The sequence below is a fragment of the Paramisgurnus dabryanus genome, chromosome 6, assembly GCF_030506205.2.
Source record: "Paramisgurnus dabryanus chromosome 6, PD_genome_1.1, whole genome shotgun sequence".
NCBI lineage: Eukaryota > Metazoa > Chordata > Actinopteri > Cypriniformes > Cobitidae > Paramisgurnus > Paramisgurnus dabryanus.
Window position 1 is genome coordinate 39138455 of NC_133342.1, and position 20371 is coordinate 39158825.

At 40.1% G+C, this 20371-nt stretch overlaps 1 protein-coding gene across 1 annotated transcript in view; it reads left to right on the forward strand.

Moving 5' to 3' along the window:
• The first annotated feature begins 2294 nt into the window (after window positions 1-2294).
• Window positions 2295-20371, forward strand: part of LOC135767127 (interferon-induced very large GTPase 1-like) — a 43381-nt gene continuing 25304 nt past the window's right edge. The window contains exon 1 of the mRNA XM_065276758.2: window positions 2295-2348. The gene's annotated coding sequence lies outside the window, so the exon portion shown is untranslated. The remainder of the gene's footprint in view (window positions 2349-20371) is intronic.

Genomic DNA, 20371 nt, shown 5'->3' on the forward strand with positions numbered 1-20371 from the left:
TTATGAAATTATTTGCTTAAATAATTCATTTAAAACACAACAAAAGTAACGGTATGCGTAACACATCACGAACTATTATAAACATTAACTAATAAGCAGTTAATGTCGTAGGCTATATATTATGTGCTGTAATCTCATTTTTGTAATAATATATAGGCCCTAGTAGCAGAATAAATAAATCAGCATATTTTTATCTGCATAATATGTTGTTTTTGAATAATTATTGTATTTATTGTTCACTGTCAGTTTCTATGAAAGGTTTTACTGGATGGATGTGTGGATACAGTTAATAGATGCACGTGCGCCACATAAACATTCAGTTCTTGAGCGTGTATTACAGTTAAAACAACCGTTTTGTAAAGGTTTACTGCGTTTGTATCATCTATTATGTTAACCCCTAACTGCACAAATTATGCCGATCTTCCTGGATTTCATAATAAGCATTAAAATGCCAGTCAAAACGGCAGACTCGTATCCCTCGCAATAGGACTATTATTAGCTGTAGTGGCTCACCGGAAGTTTTACCCATCTGAGCTCAAGATGGCGTCGCCCGCATTTACCTCAGGAATAGTGTGGATACAGAATATTGTCTGTGGGTCAAAGCATAAAAAAACCATGATGGCTTATATTTTATTTATTTTTTTCAGTAAAATTATCATGGATGATGATGAAATGGGGATAGACGAAACACTAAATGTTGTGGATCATCCTACAGTAATACAACAGCATGCTCCTACTATGGAAAACAGCAAAAACACAACTCAAGAAGAAAATCAGAGGCCTGCTGAGGCAAGTAGCAGATTTGCATATGTAAAGAGACACTGAAGTTTGTTAAACCTAACCAAGACAAATTTTAAAAAGCATATACAGTACTGTAGTTGTGATGCTGGGTGTATAAATACGTTGTATATTACTGCATGTAAATGTTTTACTAAAACAATATGTCCTTATTATAGAGCTTTTTACTGTTAGTAAACATTGTAAAGTTTTTTGTGGGTGGAATTTAGGTGGAGGAAGAAAGACTCCTTTACTAATACTAGCTACATATGGTTTATAAGTTTGTTTGCTAACACATTTTTTAAGGTTGTATTTGTTAACATTAGTAAATGCATTAGCCAACATGAACCAACATTATGTGATATAACAAGATTTTCATTATTTATTCATCTTTGCTAATGCCAATACAGTTATGGTATTTCCAATCATGCTAATAGTGCATTAACATCTCGGTTATGTATGTAACCCTCATTCCCTAATGAAAGATAACAAAGACGTCACATCGATGACCAAAATATTGGGAACTAGAGGGACCAATTAACTTTGAGTGTATGTTAAAGAGCAAATGAATGTTGGTATGCAGTATTTTCATCTTCTGACAATAGGCTACAACTACCATGTATAATAATAACACATGTGTATGCCATTTAAGCTCACCGTCGATGTGAACTCCCAAATATTTGTAAGAAGCAACCGTTTAAATATGCTGACCATGAATTACAACCAAGCTCCTTTTCCCCATTTTCACCCTGATTTGGGGTCTACTATAACTTCTTTAGATTTCTTGATATTAATCTGCAGATAGTGGTCATCACATCAGCTCTACAGCAGCTTTATAGTCAATACTACAGTCCGCTGTCATCAAGTGCAATAGTACAGTGTCATTTTTCTAATAATAATAATATTTTAGTAAATGTTAAAACTAATATGAACTAGATGAACTAAGAACAACACTGCTGTTGAAGTATTGTTCATTGTTAGTTCATGTTAGCTAATGCATTACCTAATGTTACCAAATACAACTTTATTGTAAATGTGTCAGTGTTTTGAAACAATAACCGTAGAAAATCAGATTTTATCTGACTAATGCACACCCTGTCCAGGATCGCAAATGTTGTTTGAAAAAGTTAACTTTTAATAGACAGAACCGGACTGGCTGACCCGTTGAGGGAGTATAAATCAATAGATATCTATAACTATGTGCTGGATGGCCACAGACATGATATAAAGTGTGTGCTGCAAATGCTAGTATATTTATGATCATTTCTGTCCAGTCTGCTTGTTTTATTGCATTCAGGTATGCGATAATTTAAAATTGGAGCCTGTACTTATACAACAACAAGACATTTGCATTGCTTTTGTAGCCAACACTATGCTGATTTGCATTGGACACCTACAGTTTTCCTTTTTTCTAAAAGGGTCTATTATCAGAATAATAATAAACAGATTACAAACATATTTTCTATTTTCTCAGGATGATGTTAAATCAATAAATGAAGGAAGACCTGATGATCATGAAACTGTAAATGTAGCACCTGAACCCTCAGACGATTCATCTCAAAGTAGCACAGGTAAAAAAACACAATCATTAAATATCATATCAAAACATAACCATATCAGATGATTAGACTGGTGCTTATATAATAGTTTTGGAAAATAAAATTCTTAAAAGTCTTATGATATATCTTTGAATTTCAAAATATTATTTAGTTTGGTTTCAGTTTTCAGTCCTGTTTGTTGGTTTTAGTTACTTAAATTTTTATATACAGTATAATATGTCTAAAGAGAGGAGTGCTGACACGGAATCCGTTGCAAGTAAAAACAATTTATTAAAGGAACAGGGAAAAACAGCGGAAGGTGCAACCCAATCACAAAACAGTCCAGACCCTCTCGAAACTCCAAAAATATACAATGTCAATAAGAACCATTGATTTCCGTTCTGAAGACGAGAAAAAACCGATGACCAGCTGGAGAGAGAGACAGAGTAATCCACAGTCAATGAGAGTCATCGGTTTCCTTTCTGAAAAAGGAAAGAGAAACAGAATATAATCCAACAAGGAAGAAAAAACAGGAACCCGAAACAGATAATCCACTCGCCAAATCGCTAATCCTGGAAGCAAAAACCTACAGTGAGTAGGCAAACAGACACAACAAAAGCAAACACTAGGACTGGGCAAACGTGGCTGAGATCACCCAAAAAAAAAACACCACGAGCACATGACGAGAGACACACACGCAGGGAATAAATAGGTAAAGAAAACGAGCGACAGCTGGAAGACAATTAACAAAATGAGAGGAAGGAGAGCAGGTGCACACGAGAGGATCAGTGATGCACACAAAGGAAAACAAACACACACTGCCACCGATCAGCCCAAGGTCCTAAGAATACCCCCCCTCACCCAAAGCCGGCACCAGACCGCCAACCCTCCTAGTCCACTAAATACTGATGACCTCTGCCCCTACGCGGACGTCTAGTAATCTCCTGACCGAATAGGCAGGGGCACCATGCACTAGTTGCAGGGTGGGGGGCTTAGGGGCAGAAACAGGAGGATTATTATGAGCAAAAATCACAGGTTTAAACCTGGACACATGAAAAACAGGGTGAAGCCGACCAAGAGAAAGAGGGTATCTTAAGCTTAAACGCTACCGGACTGATGACCTTAACAATACTGTTTGGCCCAATGAATTGCGAAGCCAGCTTACGAGATGACATACGGAGAGGTAGATCCTTGGTTGAAAAAGTCATACTTTCTGCTAACATACATAACGGGGTGTGAGTCCCCGGTGACGGTCAGCTACAGCCTTGGTTCATCTGGAGTTCTGTAATAAAAGAGTTCTAGCTCTCCTCCAAGTGTGTTTGCACCTTCGCACAAAAGCTAGAGCAGATGGAACCGCTGCATCGGATTCTTGTGATGGGAAAAGAGGGGGCTGAAAACCGATAGATAGCTTAAAGGGAGACAAATTGGTTGAAGAAACGGGGAGGGAGTTATGAGAATATTCGACCCAGGGAAGCTGTTGGCACCTGGAGTTCGGATATCGGAACAACAGACAGCAGAGAGTTCAACCGAGATCCTGATCCCGTTCACATTGCCCGTTGGTCTGCGTGTGATAACGAGAAGACAAGCTGGCTGTAGCGTCGATCTGTCTATAAAATTCCTGCCAAAAAAGAGAGATGAACTGAGGACCCCTATCTGAAACTTCATCAGTCGGAAGACCGTGTAAATGAAAGACGTGGTTAATCAAAACCTGAGCCATCTCTTTGGTAGAAGGGAGTTTAGGTAAGGGAATAAAATGAACTGCTTTAGAGAAGCGATCCACCATGATGCTGGTAAGCCAGTGACAAAATCAAGGGCTATATGAGACCAGAGGCGGGAGGGCATCGGCAACGGTTTAAGCAGACCAACGGATGGCTGATGAGAGGCCTTATTACAAGCGCAAACCTGACAGGCTAATACAATCTGTCTGACGTCAGAGCCGATGGTGGACCACCAAAAACGCTGATGGATGGTAGCCGACATTCTCTGAACTCCGGGATGGCAGACAAACTTGGATTCATGACCCCACCGGATAACCTCGGAGCGCAATGCCTCAGGAACCCACAGACAACCCACCGGACACCCCGCAGGTACTTCAACCCCTCGGCTGGCCTCTCTCACCTGCTGCCCGATTCCCCAGATGAGGGCACCGACCACCCTCCCCTCCGGGAGAATGCATCAGGTTAAATGTTCTTAGAGCCCAGCCGGTACTAGAGGGTGAAGTTAAAACAGTCAAAGAAAAGTGCCCAGCGAGCCTGTCTGGATGTTAACCTCCTGGCTGAATGGATATATTCCAAGTTTTTGTGATCTGTCCAGACCAGGAAGAGCTCCGAGGTTCCCTCTAACCAGTGACGGCACTGACCCAAAGCGAGTCTAATCACTAGCAGCTCCCAATTACCTATGTCGTAATTTCGCTCTGCTGGATTTAACCGATGGGAAAAAAGTGCATGGGTGACCGCTGTGACAAAACGGCGCCAACCCCGATATCATAGGCATCTACTTCCACAATAAATTGATTACCCAAATATGTAATAGAGAGAACAGGAGCAGATATAAATCAGGACTTTAGTTCATCAAAGGCCTCCTGAGCTTCATAATTCCATTGGAAACACTCTTTAGTGGAAGTAAGAGCGGTAAGGGGTTTAGCGATCTGACCAAAATTTCTGATGAAACACTGATAAAAATTAGCTAAACCCAGAAATCGCTGTAGCTCCTTATGAGTGTCTGGTACTGGCCATTTAGCGGCCGCTTTGACTTTAGCGGGATTGGGATGTATTTCCCCAGCGGCGATAACAAAACCCAGGAATGAAACCGACTCTTTGTGGAACTCGCACTTCTCCAACTTAACAAATAAGTGATTCTCCAAAAGCCGTTGTAAAACTAGGCGAACATGTTGGGTGTGTATCTGCATAGAGGGAGAAAAGATGAGAATATCATCGAGATACATAAAGACATATATATTAATCATGTCTCCCAACTCATCCCCCTCCTTAATACATACCAAGTGATAAGCATTGTGCGGATCTTACTTGGTAAACACTAGGGGTGCACGATTCAGAAAATTTCATGATTCAATTCGATTACGGTTTTTAGCCTCAAGATTCGATTCAAAATCAATTTTCGATTCAAAACCAATTCTCGATTTTAAAAAACGATTCACAGTATGTAAATGTAGTTTACGTATTCCTATGTGAATGATTGTAGTAGATATACAATTTTAAAGAAAAAAGAAGTACATGGAAGAAGATTGATAGTGCAGTCATACGACCATTGGGGAGATAGAGAGGTGGCTCAGGCTTTACTATACACCTGATGCAGATCGGAATACTCCGTCGGGACCCCCGAGAGATCGGCAGCAGGAATCTGAAAAACAGGACAGACAGAACCAGAAGGAGAAGGACCTAGACAAGAGACATTACAAGACAGTTTCCAGAACAGAATGACACTATTCTGCCAATCAACGTGAGGATTATGTTTGACCAACCAGTCGTGTCCCCAAATGATGGGAGATAAAGATGATTGTAAAATGTAAAATTCAATCTCCTCACGATTGCCAGAAATAAATAGACTTACAGGGGGAGTGCGGTGGGTGATCAAAGCCATGTGTTGTCCCTTTAATGTCCAAGCACACAAATTATTAATTAATGGCACCGCGAGAAGGCACCAGGATTCAGCGAGATGAGCTTCCAGAAAACTGATCCTGAATCCAATAACCGGCTTACCGCAGTAGAGCCACAGGCCATTAGAGAGGCGGTGCTGCCTTTCTGCTCATAAGCCGGAGCTGTCTCAACTGCATGGGTTCACCCCATAGACTGTAAAAAAAGATGGATAACGCCCGTTCGCACACTCTTCCATTGGTGAAAAGTGAAGCCACCATGTCCTGATATGGCGCTGACATCTTGGGTCTTGAGTCTGCGCAGTAGCGATTTTGGGACCGGTCCTGCACAGTAGTGAGCAGGAAGTGAAGCCGCAAAATCAAGGCCCTGCACTCGCTCTCGCAGAATGCGCTTATCACAGCTGTCAATCATGACGTGACACCACTGTTTTTATAGCATTAAATAACTAACTAAAAACAAACTTATTTTAAAAACAAAAATCAGCGTGATAAAAACTACAGTAAATGACAGAAACCAGCTTCGGAAAAAGATAATTGAAGTGTAATTAAATTGTTTAGTTGGTCTCAAGTCCCATTGAATAACATGGGGGAGGCGGGTTTATGACCTATACTGGGACCAGTCACTGGGGGGCGATTGAGACTTTTTGGCTTCACTTTCCAGGGCTTGTGCAGCACGCTTGGTTCACCCTCCATCACGGGTGTGTGACAGGTTTCTTGCGGTGTGGAGTTAGTGAGGTGCTGACGAAAAGAACAATGAAGATGGTGATGTCGGTGATGTGCCTCCACCCACAGAGACAGCTCAATAGCCCCCTCCATGGAAGTTGGAAGAATATGCATTTCTGGCTCCAGACCATCTAAAAACTGAACTCGCTGAGCGGCGTCATTCCACCCGCTGGATGCGGTAAGCGTCTTGAATCTTGTAACGTAATCGGTTACTGAGTTATGCCTTGGACCAACCTGACCAGCTCAGCTGCCGCCAGATCGCCCTGCAGTGATCGGTCGAACAGCTTTGTCATTTCGGTGCGGAAGGCCTCGAAGCCGGTTGTACACCGGTCCTTGGCTTCCCACACAGCCATTCCCCAGTCTTTGCTCTCCCAGTGAGCAGTGTTAAAACGAAGGCAACCTTCGACATCTCAGAGGAGTACTGCTGAGGTTGCAGGGGGAAGACCAGGGAACAATGTAAGAGAAAAGCCCTGCAGTTGTTCATGTCGCCGTCATACGTGGGGGGGTTTGTGGTTTGAGGATCCCGATCGGAGACCGCTGCAACCTCGAGAGAAGGAGATGGAAGCTGAATCTGCCCAACTGCCGATCTAACTTGCTCCAGGCGGATGTTAAGGGCCGTGAGCTGGTTGAAAAGGCGCTGAAAGTCATGAGAGGCGGAGGCGAGTAAAGTGGAGTGTTGGTCGATACAGCTCCCTGCTGGGTGAGGGCTGCCTGCAACATGTCAAAACTGTCACTTTTTGCAGATTCCATTCTTGATGTGCTTGTTCTGTGAAGAGAGGAGTGCTGACACGGAATCTGATGCAATTAAAAACCAACCTGATCTCTCAGGGCTCTATCTTACACCCTGCGCAATGCAGCGCAATGCGCGACGCAAGTTTCTTTCGCTAGTTTCCACCCTAATTTTCACGTTTAGCGCCGCGTTGCTTAAATAGCAAATGCATTTGCGCCCCCTTTTGCACCCATGGGCGTTCTGGTCTGAAAACGAGGTGTGTTCAGGCGCATTGTTGGCGCGTTGCTATTTTGAGGCAACTAAAATAGACTTAGCCATTGACCAACAAAAACCTGGTCTAAAGTCTAAAGTCAATGGCGCAATATGTTTTATGTTATTTAAAGAGCGCATTAGTAATATGCGCCTATAAACGGGAGGACAACGCGGGTTTGCTTATCACAAAGTACATGAATGCGCAGCAGCACAAAAATGCTTTTAAATATGAAAGATTAAAGGATTGAATGTAAAAGATTATTATTGAGTCTCTTGGACATAAATGAGGACCAATTATGAGACGTTAGAAGGCACAAAGAGCTGCTTCACCTGCAGCCTGGTAAGTAAATAAATGCTTTGCTTTGAACAAATGCATCTGTTTTTAAATGTTTTTTTTAATGCTACCCCACAGATTTATTGTATATGATGACTCTGTACCTGCGGATATGGTGAGATGAGAAACATTTTTAAGTAATGCTTAAAAAAACTCTTTGCTAAAAAAACGCTGTCCAAAGTGCTGAACCGTGCGGAGAGCCGTTTGTAAACTCTTTACCTCCTGTTTGTTACAAATAAAGTATTTTTAGAGTACAAACCTTATCTTACATACTTGTAAATAATTTTTTGATGATATTGGATAGCCATACATTTAAAGCAATTACAAGCCTGCTTTTTTACTTCCATGACTAAGGGCGTTTTCACATTAGCACTTTTGGTGCGCACCCGGGTTCGATTGACATCAGAGTTCGGTACATTTGGATGATGTGAACGCTGTCTTCCAAACTCGGGTGCGCACCCGCGAAACGTACTCGAGTCCGCTTAAAAAGGGTGGTCTGGGGTTCGTTTCATGTGAACTCCAGATCGGTTCGCTGCTAATGTGAGCGCAATCGTACCAAATCGCGGAAGTGAACCGCTGTTAATTACGTATTATATGGAATGTCCCACCAAAACAGACGTGTGTGTTTGTGTGCGTGCACTTACCTTGACAACAAAATGCATAGAATGCTTGCTTGAGTTTTGTTCTTATTTTTTTAAACCTTTGGTTTTGTTTTCAAAGAAATAATACAGAAACGCACTTTCGTCTGTCTGCCGCAAACATACTAAAGTCGTTTCGATGACAACGCGGTCTGTCCGCCGACGTAAATTTTTGCGGAGGCATTCAGAAATCATCTCTCTGCTTGCAGTTAGTCAATCACACTTGTCTTCTTCTCGTTTACAGCGGTTGCCAAGCAACATGAGAACGCGCCGGCTGCAGCTTGATGATGCAAGCGTACCGCGGTTCGGATGCAAAAATAATATGTGAACACAGTCCATGGGGGGCATGGGGAGGGGGGAGCTATCGAACTCGGGTTCGGACCAGGCAATCGCACCAAATGTGAAACCGTCCTAAAAGAAAACAGGTTTTAAAGGTTTTAATAAAAAAATAACAATTTCAATACAAGTGAAAAACAACACAATTATTTAACATTAATCTTAAACTGGGGATCTTCTTCCTCCGCTTAGTTTTTCAGTTTACAAAGTCCATCATCTAAATAGGGATTAGACATAGCGCCAGCGCAACTTGCTTTTAAAGGGGATGAGAGCTGAGACTCTCATTGGTTTACTGCACGTTACGCCCAAAATACTCCCATTACAATAGGACCAACCCTTTTCGACCATGCGCTCGGCACACAAACCATTTTTCCCGTTGTTAAATTAGCAAAAGTGGATTCGGACATGCCCATTTAGACGTTGCGCTGTGCGCTTTAGACATTGCGCTTAGATCGTTAAAATAGGGCCCTCAAAGTTCCGTGGGATAGTCACAGAATTTTTTACTAATTTTTCCGTGGCATTGTCACGGATTGGTTACTCAACTGCTTTTTCCTATTTTCAAACCATTGTCACTTTGATTTAGGGTTAGATTTGGTGTTTGCGATAGTATGTCAATTTAAGTATTGGTTTATACTATTTTTTCGGCTTTATTCTTTTAAATTTTCTAAACTTTAAACAATTGTCTCCTGGCGTTGGGGTTAGAGTTGGGTTTGGGTAAGGATGTCATTTTATGTAAATCTAACCATAAACAAAGCAACAATTGTAAGAAAATAGGACAAAACTGTTGAGCAACCAATCCGTGAGAATGCAGGGCCACGGAAAAATGCAGAGATCCGTGAGAATGCCACGGAAAAATTTGCAAAAAATTCCATGACTATCTCACGGAAATTCGTGAGATCAGGCTGGTAAAAACAGTTTATTAAAGGAACAGGGAAAAACAGCGGAAGACGCAAACCAATCACAAAACAGTCCGGACTCTCTCGAAACTCCACAAATATACACTGTCACTGAGAACCGTCGATTTCCTTTCTGAAGACAAGAAACAACCAACAGCCAGCTGGAGAGAGAAACAGAATATAATCCAACAAGGAAGAAAAAACTGAAACTATTCATGTGTATATCCTGCAGTGCTGGGGCTCAGCCATGGATGGCCCCGGTCCAATTTAAACCCTGCTCATATATAAAAAAAATTCCTACTGAGATTTATAGTTGAATAATATAATGCTTACTTTATTGTTGTTTTTCCTACTGAGATTCATAGTTGAATAACATAATGCTTACTTTATTGTTGTGCCAGGCCGGCACATAGATTTAAGGTCTCTCTCTGCATCAGTGATCCCGCTACCCCTGGTGTTTGTGCACTAACGCAAAGTGAATAACATATTTTCATTCATTCCTATGGAAGGTACAGGCTTCACACTCGAGTGCGGGGCACCTGCGACAAAAATGGATTGCGCGACCATTAGGGTGGTCCTAAACATGGGTTAATTTTTTTTTTAATGTTTAACTCTCACCCCCTAAATGTGTAAGGATATCAATAAAAACACACTGTGCAAAATTTTGAATTGTTCCTACAATATCTTAGCCTGACTACGTCAGACTTCGTACTTCCGCTAAATTTCATTACGCTACTGTACTCAGTCTGAGATACCTCCCTTTCAAACCGTTTTCTTCCGGCATCGAGACTGCCGTCAAATCAACGAACAGAGGGCGGGCTGAGAGCTGTGACGTAGACGCTAAGTGGCAGCGCCGAATGTAAGGTTGTGGACATGGAGGCACAGAAAGCTATTCACTTTGTTTTGGAGAACCGTCACTTGCCAACTTAAGCTCGAATAAGAAGAGTGTTTGTTAAACATTTTCAATGGAGATTATGTTGTTGCCCCACTCCCGACAGGTTTTGGGAAAATTTAATTTATCAGCTATTACCGATCGTCAGAGAGAAACTGTGTGCATCACAGCTTGACGTGCACAACAATCGAGAAACCATGGAAGGGAATTTCATTGTTCACAGTTAATGGTGGAGGACGCGTGGTTAAACATTCTTTGGTGACTTTCCTGATTAATCAGAAAATAAGGTAGGAAGATTTAATTTACATGTGGTTATGGCTGTCTGGTGGAAGAGTTTGAGCAGAGAGAGGGGCGTTCCTCCACTTAGACATGAGTGGAAAGACACCGTAAGGATAGTGTTTACCTAGCTCTGGTCCGATTTACTTTACATAAATTGCAAAAGTCGTTCACAGCCATGTTAACTTTGGTATTTCGCTCGATGGCTTTGTTTTCACATCATACGTGTATTTTACAGCAGAAATTTGATGCGGCTGAGCCGGCGCATAACGCACATCATAACCAAACGTTATGTAATTGGCTTACGTCTAGACCAATGATTTAAAACTTCAGACAAGCCCCTCCCACTAGAAGGAAAACGATTGTCAATTATGCCCAGCCAGACTCTGTCTATGAAGCGAAACAAAATAGCAGAGGATGGTATTACCAGGCTAACAATATCTAGAGGTTGCTCAAAACCTTTGAATATTTCCAAAATTACATATTTTTGCAAAAGCTGTACCATTGAAAAACGTACAACACCCATAAAACTTGCTTCTTGGAGGGTAACTTTGTACCAGTTATTTCAGTCTCTTCTGATCCGAGTAACCATATAACAGACTTACTTTGTGTTGCTTAAGCCATTGTTTCTATATGTGACCCGTCACGGAAACCAGGGACTCAAGTCGGCAGCACAAGTTTCGAGAAAATGAGAAACAAAGTTTTTTTTTCGAAATTTGTGATTTTCGTTTTATTGCAGAATCTGTTAGTTGAGATCACGAAGAAGCCTCTCCATGTTTGAGATAGCAGTTTTTGTATATTTAAAAGCGTACATTTTGCGGTTAAAATAGGCTTGTTTTTCCGGAGATTCTAGCGTGCAGCGGGGGGCGTCATTGTCTGTGTGTATATTTACATACTGTATAAGCTTGTGTTTTCGCCTCCGCCCCCAAAGGGAACAGCGTGACTACTAAATAAGGATAGTTCGCCCAAAAATGAAAATAATGTAAGTAATGACTCACCCTTATGTCGTTCTAAACTCGGAAGACCTCCGTTCATCTTCGGAACACAGTTTAAGATGTTTTATCGTTAGATTTAGTCCGAGAGCTTTCCCCTTCATTGAAAATCTATGTATGGTTTCCATGTCCAGAAAGTTAATAAAAACATCATCAAAGTAGTCCATGTAACATCAGTGGGTCAGTAAGATTGTGTTCATGCATCGAAAATACAGTTTGGTCCAAAAATAGCAGAATTACGACTTTATTCAGCATTGTCTTCTCTTCCGGCTCGAGCGTGAAGTCACGTGACTGTAGTGACGCGCTGCCCTGTTCCTCAGATATGTTTGCCAAGTTTTTTTTTTTTTTTCAAACTTATAGCCTGCGTCTCCCCAGACTGTAAAGCTCGGGCGCACAAAACAAAAGAAAAATAAAAGAAGCTGGGGCGGAACAAATAACAGTCAGCCGCATCGTACGTCAGCCGCGTCACTGACTTTATGCGGCGCCGCAGTCAATACGTCAAAGTACCGCGAGAGCTCTTCAAGAAATCTTACGGAGTAGTTTAATTTCGACTCGCTCTCGCGGTACTTTGACGTCATCTGTATGTCAGTTCTTGCAGCGCAGCATGAGTCCAAACACACAGAAGTTACACAGATATCGTTGTATTCTTCATATAATTGGCTACATGTTTTGTCTATCAATATTTTCCATGAAGTCATTGGCTGATGGAGGAACGAGCGAGCCATTGGTAACCTCTCTAAAGGATGTCACGTTTTCGACGGCGCTGTTTGGATGATCTATTATACTACTTCCCTATTTTAAATACAAACTTTGAAGGCGGGTTCATGTGTTTAACGGAGTGTAAGCTCATATACCCTTACATGTTACGATTTAAATAGTCTTCAGATTATATATTATATTGTATTACCAGACATTCATGCGAAATCTGATGTAAACAATCTATATTTCACGGATTATACGCATTTGTGGACAAATATGGTCATTGGATAATCTGAAACAGACTGGATTCGACTTGTGATCCCCACAAAGGTAAAAGAGTCATGTTTATTTTTGCGGGTTGTCATTTGGTCATAAAATACTACATATGATGCTAGAACATCTCAAAAAGGGTTTTACAGGGGGTATGGCTTAGCTAAATGAGATGTAAATGAGCCCTATTGTCTCCCCCAGCTGAAAAGAAGAGTCCCTTTCGTCTCGATTTTCTCGGTTTGAGTATTTCTGAGTTCCTATATTCAAATGGACACAACTTCTCCAAATCTTATCAGATTTCCATGTGTTACACATCGTTGGAAAGCTTAGAAACTGCACTTTCAGAATCTGTGAATAACTCAAAATGCCCAGATCCGACTTGTGTCCCTACTTTCCGTGACTGGTCACATATTGTCTATTGTGCTTTATTCACATTGAAGCTTCCTTGCTTTGAAAGACATATCACAAATAAGTTGGTAACACTTTATAATAATGTTCTGTTGTAAAACATTTATAAATGTCAGGACCCGTCTGAAATCATGTGTTTTTCTACATCTAGTCTTTGTGTTCGGGGTCCTGGCAGTACCATGTTTTATGTGGGAAATGTGTGGTTTTTGTATTGGTTTATTCTGACCACACATTTCCCGGGTCTCGTCACTTTTTCCCCGATCCCTTACTTGTAATGATTTCCAGGTGTATGTCATTTACTTTCTCCCTATTTAAGAGTCCTTGGCTGAATCCGAAATCGCATACTTACTGTGTAGGTACTGAATTTCACTGGGTACCTACTTCACGTGCGCTAAGGCAGTATGTACGTTCGCGTTAAGTATGGACAGCATTCGCCATGTCGACGTTATCATGTGACATATGACGTAGTAGACTTGTTCGAGTTCATGCGGAACCACAAGAACCGACAGGAGATTGACATCACAATACCGCAAGAGCAACTCGAAATCAGACTTCTCCGTGTGATTTCTGGAATCGCTCTCATGGTACTTTGATGTCATCCAGCTGTTGGTTCTTACAGCGGTGCATAAACTCAAACAAACCTAATAACAGCCATGAAAACGTAGGCGTGTATATGAGGGACAGGTGCACTAACACCTGATTGCATCAGTAACTTGATCTGTAACAGTGTTACAGATATATTACACATTATTTTGTTGTGGAAAAAATAAGTAAAACAAGCAGATTGTAATTTAATATCGATTGTCAGATGACAGCTGTGCTTGAATACAAACTAGACAATGCAGGCAATGTGATTATATACATTTTAGTGAAGCAATCTCTTGTATTTACTTAAAACAACAGGAAACATGAATAAAAAAATGAATGAATAAAACCATCACAATAAATGAAAACATATAGAAGTGAATTTGAAAAAAAAACTTTATTCAAATGTATTTTTCTAACAAACCATCACATATTTACTGTCAGCTCAACACAGCTGTGACATTTCTACAGCTTTATTTTCATGAATCAGCTGAGCACTTTGTGGTATGGGTCTGTGCGTGAAGTCAGGGTGCTGAGGAACAGCCCTGTGTGTGTATCGATATCACCTGATTGGCTGGTCTCCGGTCGATTGCTTTGCTTTCCCGTGGCATCATGGGAAAGCTGGGATAGAAGTGTCCATCCGATGCACGCTTCAGAATCTGGGCGGACTCAGTAGGGCATCCGGGGATTTGTCGCCTACTGATTTTATGGATACTGAGGATTCGGACGTACTACTCTGTTCACGTGCTGTTTCCCCTACTACATTTTCAGTAAGTAGGCGGTTTCGGACAATACTTAAGTACACGTTCCTCTGAATCTCGCGAGAAATAGTCCAAAATCCCGCTAATTCTCGCCTACCCTTTTACGTATACTGAAGTTTCGGACATACTATTCGTTCGCCTACTGCTTTTTGCCTACTATATAGTATGGCAGTATGCGGTTTCGGATTCAGCCATCGTGTTTGTTGTCCAGTGCGCATTCTTCTTGTTACTATCCTGTCTTGTTCTTCAGTCGTGCATCTGTGAGTATCAAGATCGTTTAGTCTAGTTTGTTATTTGTAGTTTTATGTTGGTTCATGTTTAGTTTTATGTCAGTTTAGTGTAGCGTTTATACTGTCTTGTTTTGCCCCCTCGTGGGTTTTGTTTTCCATGTTTTGTTGTCAATAAATTATTATTTTAGTTAAGTCTGCATTTGGGTTCATTCTTTGCACAAATCCTCACAATAAGTTATTAGTTAATAATGAACTAATCATTTACATAACATTATATAGATTCATAAATGATTAGTAAGTTAAATGCTTACATTTTATTAATGTTTTGTTAATAAAGTTGTAAGTCATTTATACGTTATTAGTTAATGATAAACTAATCGATATACTGTTGTTATTTTCTTTCAGTTTAGCCCTTTTCACACAGATATTCCGTAAGATACACGGGACAGGCATCCTGGAATTTTACGGGACCGCTTGATATTTTATTCATTCACACTGCCAAGTTTACACGGCATCTGATGGTCCCGGAAAGACACGTGACATGTTGAAAGTCCCGCCCTCTCTTCTACGCAGCGTCTGAAGTTTGCATATTATTTATTATTTCTCTCTCCAGAAACAACTCGCGTGCATTTTTGTTTATGATAAGACTACAAAGGAGCGCGTGAACGCACAGTTCTATGCTGGTGAATGATCTCAGCTTCAGAGTGGATATTTGACGAGCTCCCTGATTTCTGCTTTGATACAGTTTTCAGACATTTCTCATCGTGATTGTTTATATGCATTTAAAACCTGCATTTTGAGGAGCTGAACGATATTGTTGGGATGACGCGCGGGTATTTTCGTTTATTATAGCTCAAATGAGCACGTGACGCGATATTCTTTTATGCTGCTGAATGATCTCCGTTTCAACGCAGTAAGTAACGAGCTAACTTACCTGATATCCGCTTCAGTCTAGTATGCTGACATTTCTCGTAGTGAATGTTGTAAATCCCTGATTTTAAAGAGTTGAACCAACTTCATGTTGCCATGACACGCGCGTCCTCACTACGGCACGTGCGTCATTGTTTATGCGTCTCATATATCATTTCCTGATAACTGCTTCAATCTAGTTTGCAACATTTCTCGTGGTGGATGTTTATATACATGTTAGTTTGCAACATTTCTCGTGGTGAATGTTTATATGCACGTTATCTCTCGTTGTAAGGAGCTGAACCATAACTTGTGTTGTGATGATGACGCGCGCGTCCTCACTTCGACACGCCCTTTATGGCATTCTTGTTCACACAGAGGGTTACCCGCGTATCTTACTAGGTCCTCTTTCCGGCAACGATCCCAGAAGATTAACGGAACAAGTTTTTGTTCACACAGACGCTTGTCTGGCAATTTTACGGGTATTTTCTGGGACCAGAGGTCTGTGTGAATGAGGTTTTTGTTTCACTAAACCGTATCTCAGCTATTTTAATGAATACTCGACATGCACTCAATTTTTTTTTAACTCCTCAAAAAGAATGGAGTAATTAGTAAACGGCTAATTCAACATCTCTAAAAACGCAACTTTCATAAATAACATTAATAATTTGCAAGCTGCTAAAATAAAGCATACAAAACATCAGCTAAAATGATCTATTGGCTATATGATTATAATCAGAGCATGTGCATGTTTGTCAGTGATTTATTTATATTAGGTTATTATATTCAAGCATTTAAAGAGCACAGACCAACACAAAGGAGGTGTATTTCATTTGTGAAAAGCATGTAAGAAATGATGGACTCAAATATAAAGTTAACCACAGATAAATCAGACATTGAAGTACAGGAAACATTAGCCTTTATTAATCCATATATCACATCTTAAATAACATATGGTTATTATTTAGGCTCATTATTTCCTATTAATTATGGTAATGTTATGGTTAAGTGAATGTTAGCAGTTATGACTATAACCACTGCATATAGAGATGTTTTTTATATTTTATTCAAATGTTTAATATATCTGCTGTTCATATGTTTATTTATTAGTGTGTTATATTATTAGAATGTTGTCCTGGTTTTAAAATATTTTTGGTACCGTGACAACACTACTTTGAAGTTTAAAACTCACCAGAGCAGGCTTGGAGCGCTCCGCTTTGCTAGTGGGGGAGGGGCAATGCACAGGCTGAAGGCAGCTCTCAAGCAACACAGAGCTGCCTGTGGACGCCTGTCTGTAATTAATTCCGGGGAAAAACTATCTGCAAATGCAAGCCGAAATCACTCAAATATATTTTCCTTCTCTCATAATTAAGTTACTAAATGAAGAAAGAGAAAAAAGAAACGCTAAAACAGTGTTGTGCCTGAGGTAAAAACAAATGACGATAGTTTTTGAGTTCACGCTTTTTTTGGTGAGCACAAGAGCAAGTGGGACATTTCACAAGACTTTAAAAAGATATAAAATAAATCTTAGGTGTCCCCAGAGTATGCATGTAAAGTTCTAGCTCAAAATATTATTATAGCATGTTAAAATTGCCACTTTGTAGATGCAAACAAAAATGGGCCAGTTTTGGATGTGTCCTTTTAAATGCAAATGAGCAGGGCCCGGTTCCCCAAAACTTTCTTATCGCTAAGTAGTTCTTAACCTATTCCTTAACCTCTCTCTTAACTCTATGGCACGATTCCCAAAACGTTAGTACGATAAGTATATCTTCTGTAAGTCACACTTTCGTAAGGTTGGTCTGGACCATTCGTAAGCTCTCTCTTAGCGTTGTTTGAGCGCAAAACGCTATTGCCGCCACTGTGCAGCAGTCTTTTTAAAATCAGCGCAGCACAGTACAATTCAAACTATGGTATGTTTTCAATGATTTTATGTTATGGACATTTTAAAACTTATAATAAAATATGTTTGCAATGGATACAGGACTATTTATGCAGTTGACTTAATTTGGTATCGGAACTAATGAATCAAAGACGGCACCGGTGTTGTGTCGAAGTTTTTTCCCCATCGAAGTCTGTTCCCTCTATGTTTATAGCGTTTTCATCACATTTATAATTTATTTAGAAAGATTAAAGATTTGAATTGGTTATACTAAAAAGCAATATTATCATGTATTCCATAATACAATTTATTAAATATTTTATACATTTGACAGTTTTATATTAGGGTATGTCGGCTGCTTTTAACATATTACATTCTACTGTTTGTTTTAAAAAGTTATGCTTGTATACATAATAAATATATATTTTACATATAATATGATTCATACACTAAAAGTAATTGACTTACCATAAAGAAAAATAAAGATACATTACATAAATGCACACATACATCTCAGTAGCCATTAAAACTTTCAATGTATATAAAGAATAAACGTATAATATGATAAAAACACTATAAAAAACACTACAGGGAAACATAGGGGAACAGACTTCCACACAACACCGGAAACCCCGTAACCGTTTAGTCCATGGCAATTTTTTTATTCGGCAACACTTAAAACCTTTTGACAATTTGCCTGACGTGGCTAAATTAAAAAAATCGCCTCCCAAGACAACTCATTATGGAGCTACTGGATCTTCTCAGACCATATTCTATATCTAACTCTCTCTCTCTCTGTTCATTGTAGATGGCTTTTTATTGAAAACATTAACCAATGGCAAGATACCGCATTAAACAGAAGTAACTGCAGCTGCTTGCCAATCAATTATGATTGTAAAGTTCCTTACCATTAGTATAAAAGTGTATTAAAGAATTTTTAAAAGTCGTTAAACCCATGTCAAGAAGCAGCACAAGTGGCACAACGGAATAAGGAGGTTGGATGATTAGTGAGGGATTCAGCACCTTCACTTGGGACAGCGCCATTGTTACGTCGAACTTAGTGTTAAGAAGCTTCCTAAGAGACACTTCGGGGAACACACTTAGGAACATAAACAACTTTGGTAAGATATATTTTTGAGTCTTCTTAGCGCGCTAAGGAACCGGGCCCAGATCTCTGCACTAAATGGCAGTGCCGTGGTTGGATAGTGCAGATTATAATTTAATATTATAATAAGATCCCTTCTGTCTAGGAATGTTGCAGTGACATAATTTCCCCACCAGTTAATCAGCGTGTGACAAATGGCAGGGGCTTTTAAATGTGCATGCAGCCGTGCACATTTTACTTTCACTTTTGAATTAGAGGGAATTGTTTAAATGCATTAAATCGCTTATGAATCCACATGCAATGTAAGGGCAACAGTTGTTTAATTAAGTGCTGGATCCAGTGTGTGCAGGCACTTTTGATGGAGCCCGCCAGTCCCAAGCTGAACAACTGGCTCTTTCTCCATAAAGTGCTACTTGAATGATGGGTTTATTATTATTCTTAATGAAAACACAACAACAACAAAACTATCTTGCATATATTAAACATTATATATGTATATTATTATAACAAAATGAGTAAGCACGCTGCTTCTTCCATCATCGTCAGTCAGCTCACCTCACAAACTCTAACAGTAATCAATTAAATCTAACTCCTGCTGCTCTGTGATGTGACACGTGTTCAACTGGCACTAAATTAAGGCAGAAGACACGTTCAGTTTTTAGTGTCTGCTCTGTCTAACAAAATTAGTTAATTACCAGTAAAAATCTAAATGATGGTGTAAGACGGTGCCATGGTGGGGAAGTTATCTAATCCAGTGGTTCTCAAACTTGGGGCCGGGGACACGAGATGGTGCCGAGGTGGCCCAGTTTTATGACATTTTATAAAATACATTAATTTATCATGAATTCTGTGTAATTAAACAAAACAAAAAAAATAAGGCTACTAACCAACAGCACTACTTTGTATAACTTAATATGTTTTGTTTAATTAAAATGTTAAATTTTAGAACAGTTTTTTGTCATAAATTTTCTTTGGGGGCCGCGAAGGAATTGCACCGTACACAAGGAGGCCCATGGAAAAAGTCAGATTTCTATGATATGTCCCTTTTAAACCGAAACCTCTAGATGCCCACAGGATGAGGTCCTTCATCTCAGAGCGCATGAATCTCACAATAACAGCTCACCGTCTATCGTTTTGTTGAGGTCAAGGGGCAAGTGCTTTGTGTGCGCATTCAGTGTCCCGACAGTGTGATGAAGTTGGAATGCCTAGCACCTGAGGTAGAATCTTTTCGAGAAAAGCCTCCATATGTCCCCTAACTGCCATTGGGTATTCCTACAAATGTCAAGTTATTCCGTCTGCCTCTATCTTCCATGTTCATGAGGTTATCTTGAAGTACCTCAATTTTGGCCTTCCAAGAAGGAGTGTTGAATTGTGTTGATTTGCCTGAAGAAGATTTTCTTCAAAAAAGCCCCTCTATCTCTCCATTCATTGCCCTTAGGTATTTCTTACAAATCTCAGGTTATTCCATCTGCTTCTATCATCCATGTTCGTGAGCTTATCTTGAAGCACCTCAATTTTGGCCTTCCAA